This window comes from Delphinus delphis, chromosome 19, assembly GCF_949987515.2.
Source record: "Delphinus delphis chromosome 19, mDelDel1.2, whole genome shotgun sequence".
In the NCBI taxonomy this organism is placed as follows: Eukaryota; Metazoa; Chordata; class Mammalia; order Artiodactyla; family Delphinidae; genus Delphinus; species Delphinus delphis.
The window spans coordinates 938,945-958,008 of record NC_082701.1 but is presented as its reverse complement, the minus strand read 5'-3'; the positions used below and the strand labels follow the sequence as shown (position 1 = coordinate 958,008).

The 19,064-nt window shown below is 56.0% G+C and overlaps 1 protein-coding gene across 2 annotated transcripts in view; it reads left to right on the top strand.

Moving 5' to 3' along the window:
• Positions 1-1,361: 1,361 nt before the first annotated feature.
• Positions 1,362-19,064, top strand: part of CACNG5 (calcium voltage-gated channel auxiliary subunit gamma 5) — a 36,002-nt gene continuing 18,299 nt past the window's right edge. For both annotated transcript variants that reach the window (XM_059998468.1, XM_059998467.1), the window contains exon 1: positions 1,362-1,462. The gene's annotated coding sequence lies outside the window, so the exon portion shown is untranslated. The remainder of the gene's footprint in view (positions 1,463-19,064) is intronic.

The window sequence follows — 19,064 nt, the reverse complement described above, 5'->3', positions numbered from 1 at the left end:
TGAGAGGTGTGGGACTCGGTCCCAGTCGAGAGATGTGACGCCTTCAGCGGGGTGAGAGGCCTCTCCATCACTCCTGGGGAAGGCGAGAGAAGAGAGGGAAAGCTGGGAAGTTTTCAGGCCTAAAGTGCTGTGCATAGAAACCTGGTGTGTCCTCCCCATAAACCTTCAGTGGTTTCAACTCCACACGACCCCGTTCACAGGTGACAATGTCCTGTGACGCCCAGGTCAGGAGATCTTAGAAGCATACAGGCTCCTGTTGCACTGCTGCCTTACAGTTTTCAGCAAATACGTTCACTGATGGTGTCTCATTCTTCGGAAGCCTACTTCTGCCCTCAAACACATGCACATCCCATGTATTTGACCACGTCATGGTCTGCAGAGACTACAGACCTTCCAGCGGAAGGGTTCCCATGGCCTGGCTGGCCAAGCGCACCTCCTGGAGGCTCCTCCTTGCAGGGTGACCCTTACCTGTTAGAGCAGAGGGCAGAAGCTGCTGTTCCGTAAGCAAGTCACACGAACGTCTTGGACAAGGGTGCTGGTCAGGCCGTTGTCACAGAAACGAAGATGGGCAAGGATTCAGGCCAGAAAGAGTTAACTGTTGGGTTGAACCATCCAACCAGGCTCCAGCTGCAGCTTTCAAACAAGTCACTGATTAACAAATATTTATTGAGCACCTACTGGGGGTCCGGAGCCCAGAGAATAAAGGAGACATATAAACAGAAGAAGAAATACAAAATATTGGTTGCGATCATTATTGCACATGTATTTCCACTCTATACTTCCGAGGGGTGTGCTTAAGGCCACACTGAAAGAAAGCACAGGTCCGGGAGCCAGGCAGACTGAGCTGCACCGCGTGTCCTCAGGCACATCGCTTCAGGACTCCGGGCCTCAGTTTTCTCATCCGTACAATGGGGTTGTTGGGAGGGAGGATTCCATGGGAGCAAAGCGCTTTGAACCGTGCCTAGTGCACAGGGAGTGATCAATACACACTAGCTGGTGGTGGAGTTGTGTTGTTTTGACGATGATGGTGATGATGCTGGTTAAACAGCAGAAGCAGCAGCTGAAATCTGAAGGTAAATCTGACTCAAGTCAGGGAGGGCTCGGCCAAGCTCTACGTGGCCCCCGAACTCCTCTCCTCGAGACCCCAGCCCGCGACTAGCCACCTGCAAACGCCGCGAAGGTGCTTCCCCAGACGTGCGCACCTCCCGGGGAGACCCAGTGTCCTCAGGGTCCCCAAGCCCGCCGACGGCTCGCAGTGGGGGGGGGGGGGGGGGGTGAGGCCCCGCCCCGGCCCCGCCCACTCCCCGCCGCGGCTCCAACGGCGGCCGCGGCCACTGGTGCCGGGCGGTTCGTGCGGGCGGACGGGGCGGGCGCCCCGGAGTTTCGCTCGGTACCTCCTGCCCCGCGCGGAGCCTGCGAGGGACGCTCGACCAGGGCCGGGGGCCGCTGCCGCTCCAGCGAGGTAGGAGCCGGGAAGACCGAGGGAGACCGGCTGTCCCCGCGTGGGCCCCGCAAGGGACAAGCTCCCCCCGAGCCCGAGCCGCCGCCGCGCCCGCTGCCCCCTTACCGCGGGGCGGGGGCCACAGTCCCCGCGTGCGCGCATCCCGGGCGGGCGCGGAGAGGAAGGGGCGGGGTGGGGGAGTGCGTGTGCGCGTGCGTGTGCGCGTCTGTCTGTCTGTCTCGGGGATGTGAGGGGGGTGATGACGCCCCCTCTCTGCGGACGCTGCTGAGCTGCCCACCCCGAAGCTGAGGGCGGACTCCCACGTCAAACTCGAAGAGCGCCGGCGGCCATTAGCCGGATCGTGCGGGCGGGGAAGCCCACCCCCACCTGTCGAGCTGGGCTGTCCGTCTACGCGGGTCGAATTCCCCGCTTACCGCAGCCTGCTGGGTGGCCTCCCTCCCCCAGCGGTCAGACAGCCCCGCGGGTCCGCCTGCCCCGGGACGGCCCCCGCCTGGCCGCGGGGGTGGTGGGACTGGTGGGGATGCTTGGTCCGGCTGGGTTGGGAGGAAGTGTCCCTGCCGGAGGCCACGGGGGCGGCGGGGGGTTGGGGGGAGACGCGGGGAGGCGCTGGGGAACCTGCCGGCAGACGCAGAGTGTGCGACGGCAGCCCCCAGGCACACACCAGGATAGTTCCCCAGTCGCGCCAGAGCCCCCCCCCCCACTTTAATTACTTGACCTGTCGCTTTGCCCTCATCCTAATTGGGCAATTGATGAAGATGCAGTAAGCTAAAAATTGTTAAATGAAGTCAGACTGCCTCTTCCTAGGACTGAAGAGATGATTCCCTGGGACCTGGCTTGGCGGGGAGGCTCACATTCTGAGCCCCTCCGGTGCTGACCGGGGTGCCTGTGAGCAGGCTGGGGCCACGGGCTCTCGTCTGCCCCCTGGGGCCTGCCAGACACACGGGTGGCCCTTTTCATGGTTGAGGACTTTCGTTAAGGAAAGGATTCACCCACTTTGCACTGAATTATCAGTGACTGGGCAAGAGCAGGACCCGGGAGAGGGTCCCCAAGTGGGGGCCTGTCTCAGTTTGACAGAAGTCACGCTCCAGCTGTCGCCAGCGCTGGCAGCTGCTCCACAGGGACCACAGATGGAACCTGCCTCCCGGCCCACTCAGGCCCCCTCCCTCACCTCCACATCCCCAGGGTCTGATGAATTAACAGCCTGGACTGCCCTGGAGGTGGGCACTGGGGGACTTCGGCTCGGATCTGATGTCCTGGCTCCAGGACGTCCCAGCACCATGGGCATGGGGTCGGCAGCAACCTCTGCTGACCCGACAGCCAGCGCTCCCTCCAGAGCCCCCCGCCCACCTGAGAAGCACTAGCTCTGCCTCGCTTCTCCGCTGACTCGGCAGCTTGAGGTAGCTGGGGACATCTCGTCACAGCGCCAGGTCCCAGGGTGCTTAGAAGGGTGCAACTTGTAGCTGTGCCTGAGACACCCCCCGACACGCCTCAGCCTCCCTCTCACGTGTGGAGCTCGGTGGATGCCCCCGGGGGCGGGGTGCAGCCAGCGCTGCCCTGTGCACATGCGTCCGGGCTGTGAGGTGCCTGGCCTCCTGGTGGGCTGCACGCACCCACGCCCCAGCTGGCAGCAGGCTTTGAGACCTTGGCCATCCTCAGGCTGTGTGTTGGGTTCCGTGACTTGGGTTGGGGGAGGGGATGCAGGGGGAGGTTGCCTGAGTTGTTCACACTTGGCCTGAGGAGGCCGCCTTAGATCACGGTGGAAAACACGGGCTCCAGCGCAGCTGCTCTCTGACCGTCGGACCTTGGCGGAGTCTTGGGCTCAGCTTCCTCCTCTGCACAACAGGGCCAGGGGCATGTGCAATGCAAGGACACAGGTGTCAGTGTTGGGCTCGTAGCAGATGACCAGGGCCAGTCGTCTCTGCTTCCTGCAGCCACGGCCTGATTCTTGGACGTTGCATTGAAAGGGCCCTGTGCCGCCAAGACGCCTCATGCCATCCTAGAGCTGGGGCAGGGGTGGGAGTCTTTGATCAGGTAGCTCACAGATTGTGCCCAGAAGGCAGCTGGGAGAGTTGGAATCCAGTCTCCACCAAGCCCTACCTTCTAGCCCTTGATGCCCTGGGCCTGCCCTGCATGGCGGCCTGGCTCATTCTGGGTGGTCACTGGGCACACACCTGCTCCTTCAGTCCATCCTGGGTTTGGGGTCAGCCTTCCTCCCTGGCAGAATCGGGGCCAGCTACACGTGACCTCAGGGACACCAGGAAAACCCCTGCTCACCAAATAGCATCCTGTTCCCCCAAACCGAGCAGTCTGCTGCCTAACGTTCCACCATTAGAGACTCATTCCTTTGTCTATTGCCTTGTACCCAGTTAATAAGTCAGCTACTAAACCTTAGCATCGGTGACTTGTTTAAAAGCTTTGAGGACCTGCAAGGGGAGAGAGAGGGGGGAGGAAAGAGAAAGTGGGGCGAGTGGGAGAGGAAGGTGGTGTGCCAGCCTCTGGGTTCTGCAGAGAAAGGCCCAGCGGTGAGCCCAAGGAGGCCCCTCAGGAGAAGGACGGGCTTGGGGAGATGGGCGGGGGCGGGCGGCAGGCAGGGAGAGCTGTGCACCTCAGTGGGCATTCTCAGCGGGACTGTGGGCTGGGTGGCCTGCTGAGGGAGCCGACAGAAGCCTCCAGTCCTGTGACTGGAGCAGAGCCAGCGCCTTCCTTCTCACACTGCCCTCCCTTCCCCGTGAGAGCACGGCCACGTGGTGTGTGGTGTATTCTGTATTCTAGGTGGTGCTCTCTGCATTGGGAGAGCCTGGGAGAGCCGCGCTGGCCATTTGAAAGTGTCAGGGGTAATTTGTCAGGTAGGCAAGAGGCTGGGCCGAGCTGGGCCGGGGAGGGTCCAACACCTGTGGCCCCTCACACACCCTCCTATGGCTCAAGTCCGGGAGGGCTCGGCCTCCTATGGCCTTATCTCGAAAAGAGCAAACGAGCATAATTCACTCAGAAGGCCTGGGGGTGCAGGGTTCGGCTGGGGTCACCTAAAAGGCTCGTGGAGGCGGCCCCAGGCCCGCTGGGCAACCCTGAGCCTCCCGGCGTGGGGGCCGGTGTTGGCGGGCGTGGGCTTGAGGGGCGCCAGCAGGCCCGCTGCAGGAGGGGCGGGCCAGCATCGCGCGGGCCCTCAGGGGGCCTGAGCCATGGACGGGTCCCGCCTGATGATGGCCCAGCAGGGACCAGTTTGCAGCCCGTTCCGGGTGCTGCTGAGGGCAGAGCTCAAGCCACAGCCAAGAAGTTCCGGCTCCCAGGACGCCCTTTTAATAATTTATTTATTTATAAATGTATTTTATTTATCTATTTTTGGCTGCGTTGGGTCTTCGTTGCTGCGCGTGGGCTTTCTCTAGTTGCGGCGAGCGAGAGCTACTCCTCGTTGTGGTGTGCGGGCTTCCCATTGCGGTGGCTTCTCTTGTTGCGGAGCACGGGCTCTAGGTGCACAGGCTTCACTAGTTGTGGCGCGTGGGCTCAGTAGTTGTGGCGCACGGGCTTAGTTGCTCTGCGGCATGTGGGATCTTCCCGGACCAGGGCTCGAACCCGTGTCCCCTGCACCGGCAGGCAGATTCTTAACCACTGCGCCACCAGGGGAGTCCCCTGATGGGCATTCTTAAAGATTATTCTCAACAGTTTCTGTTCTTAAATAATAACAAGTGGTGGCGACAAGGGTGATAGTAGCTCTTCACTCTTCATCAGTTACTCATTGAGCGCCTACTGTGTGCGGGCTGGCCACTGTTGTCAGTAAGGGGGATACAACTGTGGCACTATTGGCGTTTGGGGCCAGAGTATTCTTTTGGGAGGATGACGGTTCCTGTGCACTGTGGGGTGTTCAGAAGCATGCCCGGCCTCTACCCACTAAAGACCACGAGCGCCCTCCTCCCTTTGTGGCATCCAAAACTGTCCCCTGGGAGCCAGCATCAGCCACTGCTGACAACCGCCGGGGCTACAGCTACAAACAAAATGGACAGGATCCCATCCTGTTCCCTTAGAAGCAGACGTTCTAAAGAGGGAGACGAACACCATGTGTGCTAAAGGAGGAGCACGTCCAGCAGGCTGCGTGGTGCAAACGCTGGAGGGGAGGCAAGGAGGGCGGGGTGAGAGTGTGCCGGGTGAGCAGGCCATGCCGTCTTCCAGGGGCGCGCGGACAGGGCCCGCTGGGGAGGGGCCCTGGGGCAGAGGCTGCAGGGGCGGAAGCGCCTTCCGAGCAGCAGGAAGAGAGAGCGCATGGAGGAGATGGTGTGGGGAGGCGGGGAGCGGTCGGAGAGTCTCCCCTGGGCCGCGAGGCCACCGCAAGCCCGTCAGCTTTGTCTCTGAGCGTACAGGAGCCCCAGAGACTACTCGCTGCCCGCTGGGCGTTTTGCCACGTGCATTCCCAGCCATCCTCTAAGGTGAGCATTGTTTCCGTACCTCACGTTTCAAAGCCCAGAAGCGTTAGGCAGAGTGGGGTTAGCCCGGGGACATGAACTTGAGTGGTCCGCGCTCTTCTGTCTGACACTAAAACGGGGACTTTGGAGCCACACAGAAGTGGGTTCAAATCCCAGCTCAGTCACTTACTCGCTGTATGTGGCCTTGGACTAGTCCCGGAACCTCGCTGGGCCTCGGTTTCTCTGGGGAGGGGTGCTGTAGGGAGGCGTGTGTCATCCTCTGTCCCCTCGTGCCCCCTCCCCATCCGAGCACTCGTGCCCCCAGGAAGCCAGGGCGCGGACAGCAGCCTCCCATCTCCCCAGCCACAGGCTCTTCTTCTGGATTCGTGCATCCGTTCACTGAGCTGCAGCGCTGCCACCTGGTGAGGTCAAAGCCCAGATCTCCGGAGGGAGGTCGAGGGAAGCTAAACGCTCCCGCTCCCTCCTCCTCCCTCCCCTCCCCTCCCCCTCCCCTCCCCTCCCCTCCCCTCCCCCCCCCCCCCCCCCCCCGGCAGAAAGGGGCCACCCCTCTGAGTCCCCACCTCTCCTGCTTCCTTTGCTCTGGGGGCAGTGATTGCCCCCGGGGTTGCAAAGAAAAGGGCCCCAGGCTGTGGGCTTAGTAGTGCTGGACTCGGTTCGGTGAGGGTAGAGGCTGGGCCTGGCACTCCCTCTGAGCCCCAGCTCTGAGAGCCACGTCGTAGGCATGTGGGACCCACTCTACCTTCTGCACCTTCAGCTGCCTCCCTGAAACCTTCCTACGGCCCATTGCTCCGGACCTCCAAGCACTCCGATGGCCTCCCCCCAACGGGAAACTTCCAGAAGCTTCAGGGGGGCAGCTGCCATGTGCTAGGAGCTGTCCCAGCCCTACCTACACTACTGTGTTTCATCATCGTAGCACCTGTAACCAAGAAGTATTCTCTCAGATCCCCAGATGAGAAGGTGGAAGGCCTGTGGGGTCAACTGAAAGGTCCAGGTGAGAGCACACAGTTGGCAAAACAGTTGATGCCAGACAGGTTGGGGGCCAGAGGGCCAAGGCCAGAGCTTGGCTTTAAGAGCAGCTCACGACAGGGCCAGGTGTGGGCTGGGCCCTCTGCGTGGATCACCTCCTGCACTCCTCAGACCCTGTGACTGGCCCCATTGAGGACAAGGCTGTGCCGATTCAGACTAAAGTGTTACTGGCTGACGATGCTATTTGTACCACTTGGATTTCAGCTCAGCTCTGAAGGCGTTTGAGCCCGAGGCAGGCATTTTTATGTCTGCAGGAAAGATGGGTTTGGGAGATCCCGCTTTGGGTTTTTCGGCCCTTTCCCTGATGAGCCCAGCCAGCTGGTGACTTGCGTCAGACCCTGCAGAGCAGCCCCAGTGCTGTGAGCAGAGGGAAGGCCAGGATGTCCAACTCAGATATGCGGGTGGCCCGTGCGTGTTGACGGAGAGCCCATTTCAACCCAAGTGCCAGCCGGCGATGGCTGGCCATCAAGGGAGCACCCCGGGTTCACCCTGCGTCAGGATCAATTACTATCAAGCTGCCGCCATTTTCTTCGCGTCCTGCCTTTGCCGAGGGAAATGCAGGGGAGGCACAACATGGAGACATCACTCTTGGTTGTTGATTTCCTCCTCTTCCTTCCCCTCCCCTCCAGATTGGAACGTCTGTCTCCCTCCTGATGAATGTGTTGTTGTGGGAAGGATGAGGACCACTCATCGTCTGAGGGCCCCAGGACAGCGCACTGGACGCGGGCAGGGCCGCGGAGGGGGCTGAAGCCAGTCCAGGGCGGGGGGCAGGGGGAGAGCAGCCTCAGGCCCCCTGCCTCCCGACTGGGCCACGCCCACCCCAGGGAGGGGCTGACCCCGCCTGGCTCAGCTCAGCGTGCCCCCTGACCCTGCATCCTGGGGCTCGCACTGAGGAGTCTGGGGCTCTGTCCTGGGTCTGCCTGGGAAGAGCATCTTGCCTCTTTGTGGGGAGAACAGGGTGAACACAGACAGAGGCCTGTACCCCAGAAGACACAAGTTCATGTCCTGACCCAGCCTCCCTGGGCAGGACACCTCTCACAGCCTGTTTTCTCACTTGCAGAATGGATCACACCATCCGTAATAGCGTCTTCCTCTGCTTGATGGAGGGAGCTAATGAGGTCCCAACCTCGTATGAAAGCATTTAGTAAAACATCTTTAATGCTGGGGGGATCAACGTCACACCCCGTTGTGTTCCAGGCTCCCGAGTGTGTAACCTTTGTGGGGTTGGATGGTTAGAAGATACCGTTGAGATCACCAGAAAGGTCTAGCAATTAAATAATTAAGAAAGGAGATGAGGAAGAATTCAAACCCCTTAGTCCTCCAAAAGGTGGTTCTCGGTGCGGCTCCTAGCCAGTCGCGCCAGGAGCTGAGCTGCGAATCCTGAGCAAGCCAGGAGGGCTGCGAGAACAAGGTGATGGACAGCCGGCCTCCAGCCCTACAAGCCCCTCAGCTCCTGAAGGCAAGCTGCAGGCGGACGCTGCCCGCACGTCTGCACGCTCCGTCCCCAGCACTGTCCCCTTCCTGGCGTGTGCCACCCGCTTCACCCCCTCCTGGGTCTCCCCTGGGCAGCCCCAGCCCTCTCCACGGTCTTCAGCCTTGGACTAAACTTGACCTCGGGAAGATGGCCCAGGGCCCCGTTGATGGCCTGCCGCGCTCAGTATGACTGGGGCGTTTGCAGGCGGAGGTCAGCTGACCATTAAGCTATGGAACCAAGCACTCCACTTAGGCAGTGTATTTGGGACACAGTTAAATAATGAAAACAAAAATAGAACAGTGCAAAAGCCTGAGGCAGACTGGATTATGCCCCAGGAAGGAGCAGGGAAGGCCATCTTTGGGGATGGGGGTGGGGAAGTCACTGCCAGCCCCCCTCTGCCAGGAAGTTGCTCTGGTTTAAAATGTATTTTCCTTTATATATAGGTCATCCTTTGCTAACTTTTAAATGAAAGTTTACACACACACACACACACACACACATTCCAGTTGGAAAAATAATTTGTGCTTGTTACAGCACATTGGGAAATTCAGAAAAGTAGAAAGAAACAGCCTTCCCTCCTCTCCCTGGCTCCATAATGCTGGGTGGGCGTGTGAGAACTCTTTGGTGGCCGCCCCCGCCCCCAGCCCCAGGGGAGCAGGAGGGATGAAAAGCAGGCACCGCATTAGAGACTTCCAGTTTTGGCAACAGAGCTCAGCTAACACATACCCATCCGATGACCAGCACTTAGGAAGAGTTTTAAATACATAGTTGACTCATAAGAAAGACAGATGTCTTCAAGGAACTCACACTCAGAGTCTTGAGCACGTAAACTGACACCGAGGAGGACTGGGGATATTGGACCCAGATATGGTCATAGTAACTGAAGTCTAGAATCTTTACGCCCACCCAGGGACAGGGAGATGTGACATTGGGCCCTGACAAGGCCAGAGGTTGTCCCTGGGACCTCTCTGTGGACAGGCTGCTAACCTCCAGCGCAAGAAAGCTGCCAGGACATTAACTCTGTTCAGATGCTCTGCGTAGGGGGGGAAAATGTTTCCTTCAAGAAACCTAAGGGCAAAGACTGAGCTACCCATAGGTACAAAGTCTAAATTTACAACACCCCCAAAGGGGAGAAGTCCTGAACTAAAATTTAATGTAAAAATAGGTCCTGGACTGATAGAACCCCTAACTCACCCAGCGGAATCAAATTCAAAACTGCTTTCCAGGGCTTGTCCAGGACCCAGAGTGCATAGGATTCCCACAGGGAAAAAAGCCCTGCCGAAGATGAGCTCACAATAGAAACCACAAACCACTCAAGGACGTGGATTACCTTGAGGCGAGTTAGCACAGACAGCAAATGGGGACATCAGCATCTCAACTGTAGAACTCGAACTTGATCGTAGAACCATGTGAAAAAGTCTGTAAAGCTCGTCCAGTGTGTTTAAAATGACCAAGGAGCTGCCCTCACCGATCTGCTTTCTGTCCCTATAGTTTTACCTTTTCTACAATTTCATGTAAAGGGAATCATACAATACGTAGTTTTTTGTGTCTGAACTCTTTTGCTTATAATGCATTTTGAGATTCATCCGTGTCATGTGTATCAGTAATTTATTCCTTTTTATTGCTATGGTATGGACATACCATGGTTTGTTCATCCATTCCCCAGTTATGGACAGTGGGTTGGTTCTAGTTTGGGGCTGTTATGAATAAGTCTTCTATGAATATTCAAATGAAAGCCTTTACATGACCATAGTTTTCATTTCTCTGGTAGTCCCACCTAGGAGTGGAATTGCTGGGTTGTGTGGCAAAGACATGTTTAACTTTATAAGAACTTCTAAAGTAATGACACCATTTTGCATTCCTGCCAGCAATGCATGAGAGCTCCAGTTGCTCCAGGTCTTTGTCAACACTTAGTATTGTCTCTCTTTCTGATTTTAGCCATTCTAGCATCTGTATAATGGTTTCTCATTGTATTTCTAATATAATCTTGATGACAAAACTAAACAGGACTTTGGGGGAAAATTATAGGTCAATTTCATTTATTGAATATACATACAAATGTTATAAATATAATGTTAAACTATATTATATATAAATGTGTTATACACACATGTATATATATATACATACATATATGTCACAACAAAAGCAAGATTTACGCTAATAATGCAAGAATAGTTTAACATTAGGAAATCTATTCATGTAATTTATCCCATTAACAGGTTAAAGGAGGAAAATAAACATGTCAAAAATGTAGAAAAGGTAATAAAAGTCAGTATGATTGTAAAAAAAAAAAAAAACCTTGCAGAAAACTAGCAACAGAAGAGGACTTCTTTATCTTAAGCTATACTGTCAACAATATCTGACTTGATGGTAGAATGTTAGAATCATTCTCTTTCAAGTCAGTTGAGTAGGTCTCTACCATCCCTTCTATGTCCTAGAGTTACTTGACGGTACACCCAGATAAGAAAAAGAAGTGGGAACTATAAGAATTGGAATGAAAAACTACAAAACTGTTAATATTCACAAACTATATGATCATTCATTTTATAGAAAATCCAGGAGAATTTTTGTTCAGCACAGCTGCTAAATACAAGATCATCATACCAAAATGAATAATAGTACGTTTGAATATATTTAAGGACCTCTCAGAAGATACCATAAAGATAATGAAAAGAAAAGCTTCAGACTGTGAGAAAATGTCTTAGCATATAAATATGACAAAGGATCAGTATGCAGACTCTTTCAAGAGCTCCTGTAAATTAATAAGGAAAAAGATGAAGAACTCAATAGAAAAATAAATGGGAAAAAGACACGAGCGGACATTTCATAGAAATGGGAACAGGACTGTGGCTAGACATGAACAGATACTGCATATCATTAGTCATCATGGAAATGTAAGTTAATTTGACAATGAGATTCCATTTTATTCCCACTGGGACTGACAAAAATTAAGAAATCTGACAATGCCAAATGTTGCTGAGAATACGAAGCTATGAGAGCCCTTACACACTGCAGGTGGGAGTGTAACTTGGTACACCTGCTTTGGAAAAGAATTCGGCATTATGTAGTCAAATAAAACCCATCGCCTAGGTCACTGTGCTCCTGCACCGTTTCGTTTCTCAGTCACCCCACTTACAAGCGTTATATTGTCACCATTTTATATCTTTACTGAATGAGGCTGAGAAAGCTTAAGTATCTTGCCGGAGTTCACAGAAGCTCTGAAGTTTAAGACTCTTCTTTCTATCCTCTTAACAGGCCATGATTCTCTGAGAGGCTTTGAGGCAGGAATGGGGCCCTAAATCTGCCCATAATTGGTCTGTCCCAGCCGTGTTTCCACTTCTCAGTGCCGCAGGATGCAGCGCACGGTCAGCCAGCAGGAGGCAGGTCAGCCACCCGCCTCCTTCCCTGGTGGGGCATCGTCCCTTAGTGGCAGGAAGACAGCTAATTTAAAAAGGGCAAAGGTCAAAAAAGGGCAAAGGTCATTATGTCATTTAAGGGAAAATGTGGTGCCATTTATTCAGCAAAATCCGGGAATAAGGACAATAAAGCAGAAAGAAGGACAAACTAGGGCCTTCCTGGTGGCGCAGGGGTTAAGAATCCGCCTGCCGATGTGGGGGACACGGGTTCGTGCCCCGGTCCAGGAAGATCCCACATGCCGCGGAGCAACTAAGCCCGTGCGCCACAACTACTGAGCCTGTGCTCTAGAGCCCGCGAGCCACAACTACTGAGCCTACATGCCACAACTACTGAGCCTACGTGCCACAGCTACTGAAGCGCACGGGCCTAGAGCCCGTGCTCCGCAACAAGAGAAGCGACCACAATGAGAAGCCCGCGCACCGCAACGAAGAGTAGCCCCCGCTCGCCGCAACTAGAGAAAAGCCCGCGCACCGCAACGAAGAGTAGCCCCCGCTCGCCGCAACTAGAGAAAAGCCCGCGTGCAGCAACAAAGACCCAACGCAGCCAAAAATAAAAATAAGTAAAATTAATAAATTTTTTTAAAGACAAATTCACCCATAATCCTGTGATCAAAACAGCCACTACATATATTTTTGCTTTCATCATCCCACGTTAACAGATTTTTTTTTTTTTATTTTACAAATCAGCAAACCACTGATATTTTGTGTCTCACTTTTTTTCATTTAACATTTTGCAACAATGACTATGTAATGGTAGATTGAGTGGATAGACCATAGTTCATATAAATAACACCTTCCTTTCAGAAAAGCATTTTGGTGGCTTTTACCATTTTGCTATTACAGACAACATCTTTGTGTATTTTTGTCTGTTTCCTTAGCGGCAATTCCCAGAAGTAGACTTGTTGGGACCAAGAGAAATGAAATGCTTAATGCTCAGTGCATGTTGCCAGATTGCTTTCCAGAAGGATAAACCAGTTAGTACTCTCACACAGAGTATGAAAGATACTGTTTCGGAGGTGAGATTGTTTTTTTCTAATTAACCTTGTATTTTTTAGATAAGTGGTAGATTCACATGCAGTTGTAAGAAATCGTACAGAGAGCGCCCACATACCCTCTACCCAGTTTCCCCCAATAGTAACATGTTGCAAAATTAGAGCACAACCAGGGTATCGACAGGGATGCAGTCAAGATGCAGGACATTCCCCACCGCAAGGTTCCTGCGTGTTGCTCTTCCATTTCTTTATTTTTGTCATTTCAAGAATGTTATATAAATGGAACCATGAGGTGCAATTTAAGGAAAATTATTATGAAAAAGCAGAGGTAACAAAGTTACAAACAGAACTATAGAAAATACATTTTGGGGCTTCCCTGGTGGTGCAGTGCTTGAGAGTCCACCTGCCAATGCAGGGGACGCGGGTTCGTGCCCCGGTCCGGGAAGATCCCACATGCCGCGGAGCGGCTGGGCCCGTGAGCCGTGGCCACTGAGCCTGCGCGTCCGGAGCCTGTGCTCCGAAACGGGAGAGGCCACAGCAGTGAGAGGCCCGCGAACCGCAAAAAAACAAACAAACAAAAAACACAACATTTTGAATTAGGTAGTCTCTAGACACGCACATCCAATAGAAATATAATGTGAGCCACATAATGTAATTTAAAATTCTCTAAGGAAACATTAAAAAAGTATAAAGACATAGGAAGAACTAACGTATTCTTCAGCACGATATACCAGTTCACCATGGAACCAATGTTTTTACAAACCGTTGGTGAGGTATTTTCCGTCCTCTCCTCATGCTCAGTCCTAGGGATCCAGTGTGCATCTGCTGCCAGCACATCTCGACCTGGACCTGCCACGCACGTCTCAGGTGCTGGAGACACACATGTGGCTAGTGGCTGCCACGTTGGATGGCTCGGCCCTGGTCCAGAGGGAATGAATCAAACTGTGAGCGTGGGGTCTGCGCACCTCCAGGCTCGGAGGGTCCCCGAGTTAGCGAGTGGCTCTCAACCTTGGTTACACATTAGAATCACTCGGGATTTTTAAAAACTACTGATGCCTCATTGCATCCGCCCCCCAGCCCCGCCAACTCCTTCTGCCCCAACAGAGGGTTGGCAGTCATTGGTCCTGGAAGCAAACCAGCATCACTGGGATTTCTTTACAACTCCCCGGGTGACACTGCTGGGCAGCACGGGTAGGCCTGCTGGCAGGGAGGCCTGGGGCTGTGTCCCGTCGGGTCCTGACGTGCCCTGGGACCTGGGAGAGGCCCTGGGGACCCCTTCCCCATCCCCATCCCGTGTCAGCACTTTCCTCTCTCAGCCGTTCTGGAGGTTTCTGTGCTTCCGACCCTGCCAAGTCGCACCCCAGTTTCTGTCTCTGCCTTGTGCAGTTATGAGGCTGCTTTTAAAGGGCGATGCACACAGGCTCCCCACCCTGGTGCCCCGGCGTCAGCTGCCTCGGTGGTCAGTCGTGCCGCCTTTCTGGGTCAAGGAACGCAGACGAGCATTTGCTAAGAGCCCGTGACCTGCTCTATGGTCCGGAGCCCTCACGGCCACTCGGGGAAGAAACGCCCCTTCCTGCGACGTTGGTGGGACTCTCAGAGGCTGAGCCAGTCGTCGGGGGCCAGAAGCCGGACCTCCCGGCCCAGGGCCCCGCTGGGTGTCCAGGTGGCCTCAGTGAGGTGATGAAATGCGGCCTCAGGCCGCGGGGCACGCTTGGCCTGCTCTGTGCCCGCTTTCCAGGCTCTTCCGGGCCCCGCGGCCCTGGGGCCCGTGAGGTGGGGCTGCCGGCTGGGAAGCGTGCAGAGCAGCAGGGCTCGACTCTCCCACCTCGTCACCAGCCCTCTCCTGGGCGCCCTGAGCTCCCTCCCCAGGCCTTTGGTTCCGTCATCCAGTCAGGAAATACTGAAGCCTCTTCAGAAGCACAGTCAGCCCCTCGACTTCCTCTCTGGAGAGTCACGAGGTGTCTCTGGAGCCCGGACTTGTGGGCTCCGCGCCGATCCTCCAGGGGCCACCAGGCCACCTTCCGGGACTGAGAAAGCCGTGCGCCTTGGCCCTAGCCTCCTGTGTGTGCTTGGGCCTGCCACTCACGGGGAGGGGTGCTCAGGGGCAGGCCACTGGGGCCGTGGGGTGTCCTAGACAGTGTTTCGCCTTAAGTCCCGGGGGTGGAGAGGGAAACAGAAAGCCTCGTGCTGAGAACAAGCTCCTCAGAGAAACACGTCAGCCTCTTCTGCGCTGTTCTCTCCTTGCGCATCTGGTCCAAGGCTCTCGCCCCCAAGTGGCTGCTCTTTCCTTCCGTGCTAACACTGGGGGGCCTGGGACGCTGGGCTCGTGGGGGCCCCTCCTGGACCTGCAGCAGCCTGTCCAGCTCTTTGCGTGACCCCGTGCCCGGGACTCAAGGCGGCCAGGCTGGGCTGCGTGGGCAGGGACAGGGATGCGGGGAGAGCGAGGGCGGGAGGCTTGGACCACTAGCATCCTCACTGCTTCCTGAGGTTCCGTGAACTGTGCTGGAGACTGGGAAGCCGTACCGGCAGGGGGTGTTTACAGAGGCGCACCCGGTGCTGTGTCGCCCAGTCGGGCCACGTCGACCGTCCCGCAAGGGTCCTCCTGCTGCGGTGCTGCTCTCCGGAGAGACGTGCCTGCCGCGGGGCTCCGAGCTGGCCGCCAAGTGCGGCCGGGTAGCTTCTCCAAAGCCAGACTGCTTCCCCCCCACACTCTCCGCCCACCCCCTCCTTTCTCCCTTCTCCCAGAAGGAAGCATCAGCAGAAAAAGCAGTGTCTCTCTAGACACTGGTTCTAAGCATAGAGGGGGCTGGGTGTAACCAAGGATAACTTGGAGTGTCCAGCAGGGACACTCAGCTGCCGCCTTCCCGTCCTCCATCATCACTGCTTTATACAGAAAACGTCTGGTTTGTCCACCCACCCGAGTGATACAAAGGCCGTGGAGAAAAGGACCTGAAATCATCAGCCCTCTTATCTTAGGCAGGAGCCTAGTCACGTTGACAGCGAGGAATCTGCACTTCTGGGCAGAGAGAGTTTCCAAGGTGCTGAGCTCAGCACTCTGGAAACGTCCCTGTGCAGCTCACGAGCACCAGGCTGAGAGATGAGGGAGGGGTAGTTTGGGCTGGCAGAGAACAGGGCCAGACTGTGGGTTCAAATCCCGGCTCCCTCCGTCTCTAGCTGGGGGAACTTGGGCAAATGGCTCAGCCACCACCCCCCTCACCTGTAAAGAGGGGATAGCGACCCCGGTTAGGATGAACCGTGTGCACTTGCAGAGCGCCAGGCTGGAACCCCCATTTTAACCTGGTTGCGTGTGTCGGCTCATTGAGTCCTCATAGCCCTATGCAGAAAGTACTCGTGTTAAACATCGCCGTTTTAATAACAGTGCCTAGCGCAAGGGTGGTCGTGGGTTACGCGTAGCTGCTATGAACAGTGTGTGGTACAGAGTCCTGGCCCAGTAACATCAGCCTGCGGCAACTGGGGAGGCAGAGTGTCCGTTCGGTGGTGCTGAGGGGGCAGAAAACCCTGGGTCAGCTCTCCCTGCAGGCTTTTTCGGTCTGAATCTGATGGATGGCCAGTGTCACCAGAATTAGATCAAGTCTGAACATTTTTCCTGTCTACACGTATTAAGACACAGGGTACAAAATTGTTTTTCGTTTCTTGCTGGCTCTTAATGCACCGGTAGCTGCGTGAGCAGGTGGCCGGGCTTCTGGTTGCCAACAGTGAAGACTTCGTGCCACTGAATTATGTCGTCTGCGACCCCCGTTGCCACTCTGTTTCCGCGGGATCTGACGGAAGGAGGAAGTATGCAAGTCTCCCTGCCTTTTCTAAAGGCAATTTTGGTTTCCACAGATGCTGTGAGATAAAAATCTGTTTCTGTTGGGGTGGAAGTCGGGGCTTGGGGCTGGCCAGACGTCTGCTGGTGGGCTGGTGCGTCTGACGTGCCACACGGCCACTGTGTGACTTGGGGCCGAGGGGCGGGCGTGCCTGTGGTTCGTGGCTGGTGGCAGAGCTGCGAGTGATGATGTCACAGGTCAGGACAGAGGCTCCCAGGGTCAGACAAGGCTGCTCGGGGGCCCACCTCCATGTGGTTGGAGGAGGCTGCGGAACTGTTTAAATGTACAGATTAAATGGACGAGAGGCTGGTCTCCGTCACTGAAGGCGGAGAAGCAGAGTCTGCGCTTGGACACACCTAGGCGTGAATCTCGTCTCTGTCGCTCAGGAGCTGGGTGATCACCGCGTCTTCAGCCTGAGAATAACAGCGTGACTTGGCGAGGAAGGTGTCAGAGGAGGTGTGGGTGCTCAGGGGACGGCAGCCGTCCTGGCCGTCGTGGTTTGTCCCGCTCTGACGCTCTCACGCTCTGACGCTCTCGCGCTCTGACGCTCTGCTCTGACGCTTACGGTCTCTGAGTTTCACGTGCCTGTTTGTGCCCGGCACGCATTCGTCAGGCAGGCCCGTGAGATAAAAATGATGGTCCCAGTTATCCCTAAGCCGGGCCCAGCTCCCTTATCCAGCACCTCCAGTCCTTACCTGTGTCAGCTCCCTAGTGCCCAGAGCCAGCCCACGAGGAAGCATTGCTGCAATCCCATTCTACGGATGCGGGAACTCGGGGAGTTCTGTGGTGAATCATCTAATGAAATCCTCAGCTCGCCAAAGTGGATGTCTGTCCAGCCGGGAGTTGAACCTCAAATCATTTGATTCATTGAGCCACGGAAGAGGGGATGGCTAGGAAAAACAAAGAGGGGAAATGGAGCCCTGGTTCCGCCCCAGGCCCCGGGGTTGGGGGTGGGATTCAGCGGATGGGCAAAGGGGAAGAGCCACTGGGGGCGGAGACGCCTTGACCCAGAGCCGGGCCTTCAAGGAGGACAGCGGCCCCCAAGCCCCCACCTCTGCTGGTCCCTTCGCCAGCGTAGCCTCGACATTCCCTCCGGACCACCCAGCCAGGTCCTCTTCTCTTCCCGCTGCTTGGAAGGAGGCCAGACCTCAGCCTGCAAAGTGGCCGCACGTGGAGCGCCTTATCTTGTTCTCATCTCTGCCACGGCAGGTGCTGGCTCAAGATGGAGAACCAGGCTCTCAAGGAGCGAGAGGAGTGGGGCATTTATCCCTTATTCTTTCCTCCTCAAAGCATTGCCCGAAAATGGGAGTTCCTGGTTCTTAACCTCAAGCCCTCTGAACGCACATGCTTGTGGGATGTGCTCATGCGGCTGCCGTCCGTCCCCTCTTTGTTGAGTCGGCGGGGCTGGTCCTTCCCTTGGCTCGAGACGAGCACTTGGGCAGCCTCTGTGGCTCTTCGGGTCTCTCAGTGACACCAAGCTCCCCGGCAGTGACTGGACCGTCCAGTCCCAAACGACAGCCCGACCTTCCGACGTGATGCATAATGGTAGCAACTGCGCACCCCCAGCTCAGCTCTGCTGTGGCGGGAAGCCCGGCGCCTCCAAAGGGTGCGGCTGGTCCCCGCCGCCGTCCTCGCGCCGCAAGCTGCAGCTTTGGAGAGAGGGAGCTGGGAGAGATAGACGCGCCCCGACTTGGCCGGGGAGGTCGTGAGATGGCCCGGGCTCTCTGGGCTCGGGGGTCTTCAAGGCTGGGTCTGGCTCCCATGGCCCTTTCCTTGGGCTCTTCATAGACCCCTCCGCCCCTAACGCCTTCTAACTCGTAGCTCCCTTCGGGCGGGTTTTGCGCTCTTTCGTGGTTCCTTCCTCACACTCGTGGGGATCCGACGGTTCTCCCCCAGCTTCTCCCCGCCGAGCCTCCTTCACCCCCGACCCCAGCGTGGCAGCCATCCTGAAGGACCTGAGTCCCTCCAGGCCAGCGCCCTCCAGGCTGCCCCCGGTCGCTGGCATTGCTCCTACATCCCAGCCCCGCAAACTTGGGCAGTTCAGGTTGGCAAAGAGCAGCCAACTCTCCATCACCAGAGCAAGAAGCCAACATCTCTCTTCTTTGGGACTTTCCGGGCCGGAGTCACACTCCAGGCCACTGGGCTCCCAGCGTGCCCTGGACCCTCTCTCACTAAACTGCCCCGCCCTCTGTGGGACAAGGTGTGTTTGACAACTAGGGGCATATCGGTAGCCCCTTCTCACATCCCTCTTCACAAATCTCTCCCGATCTTCTGCTCACTGAACGGCTCCACCATCAGCGCGGTGAGCTCTTTGGCAGTCGTGAGTCCGGCTCTCCATCACCTAATTACTCCCAGTCTTGCGGCGGCTCTGCTTAGTTTTGGGATCTAGACGCAAAAGTTGTACAAGACGTCAGGCTTATATCCATGCACTTCCTTGGTCTTTAGG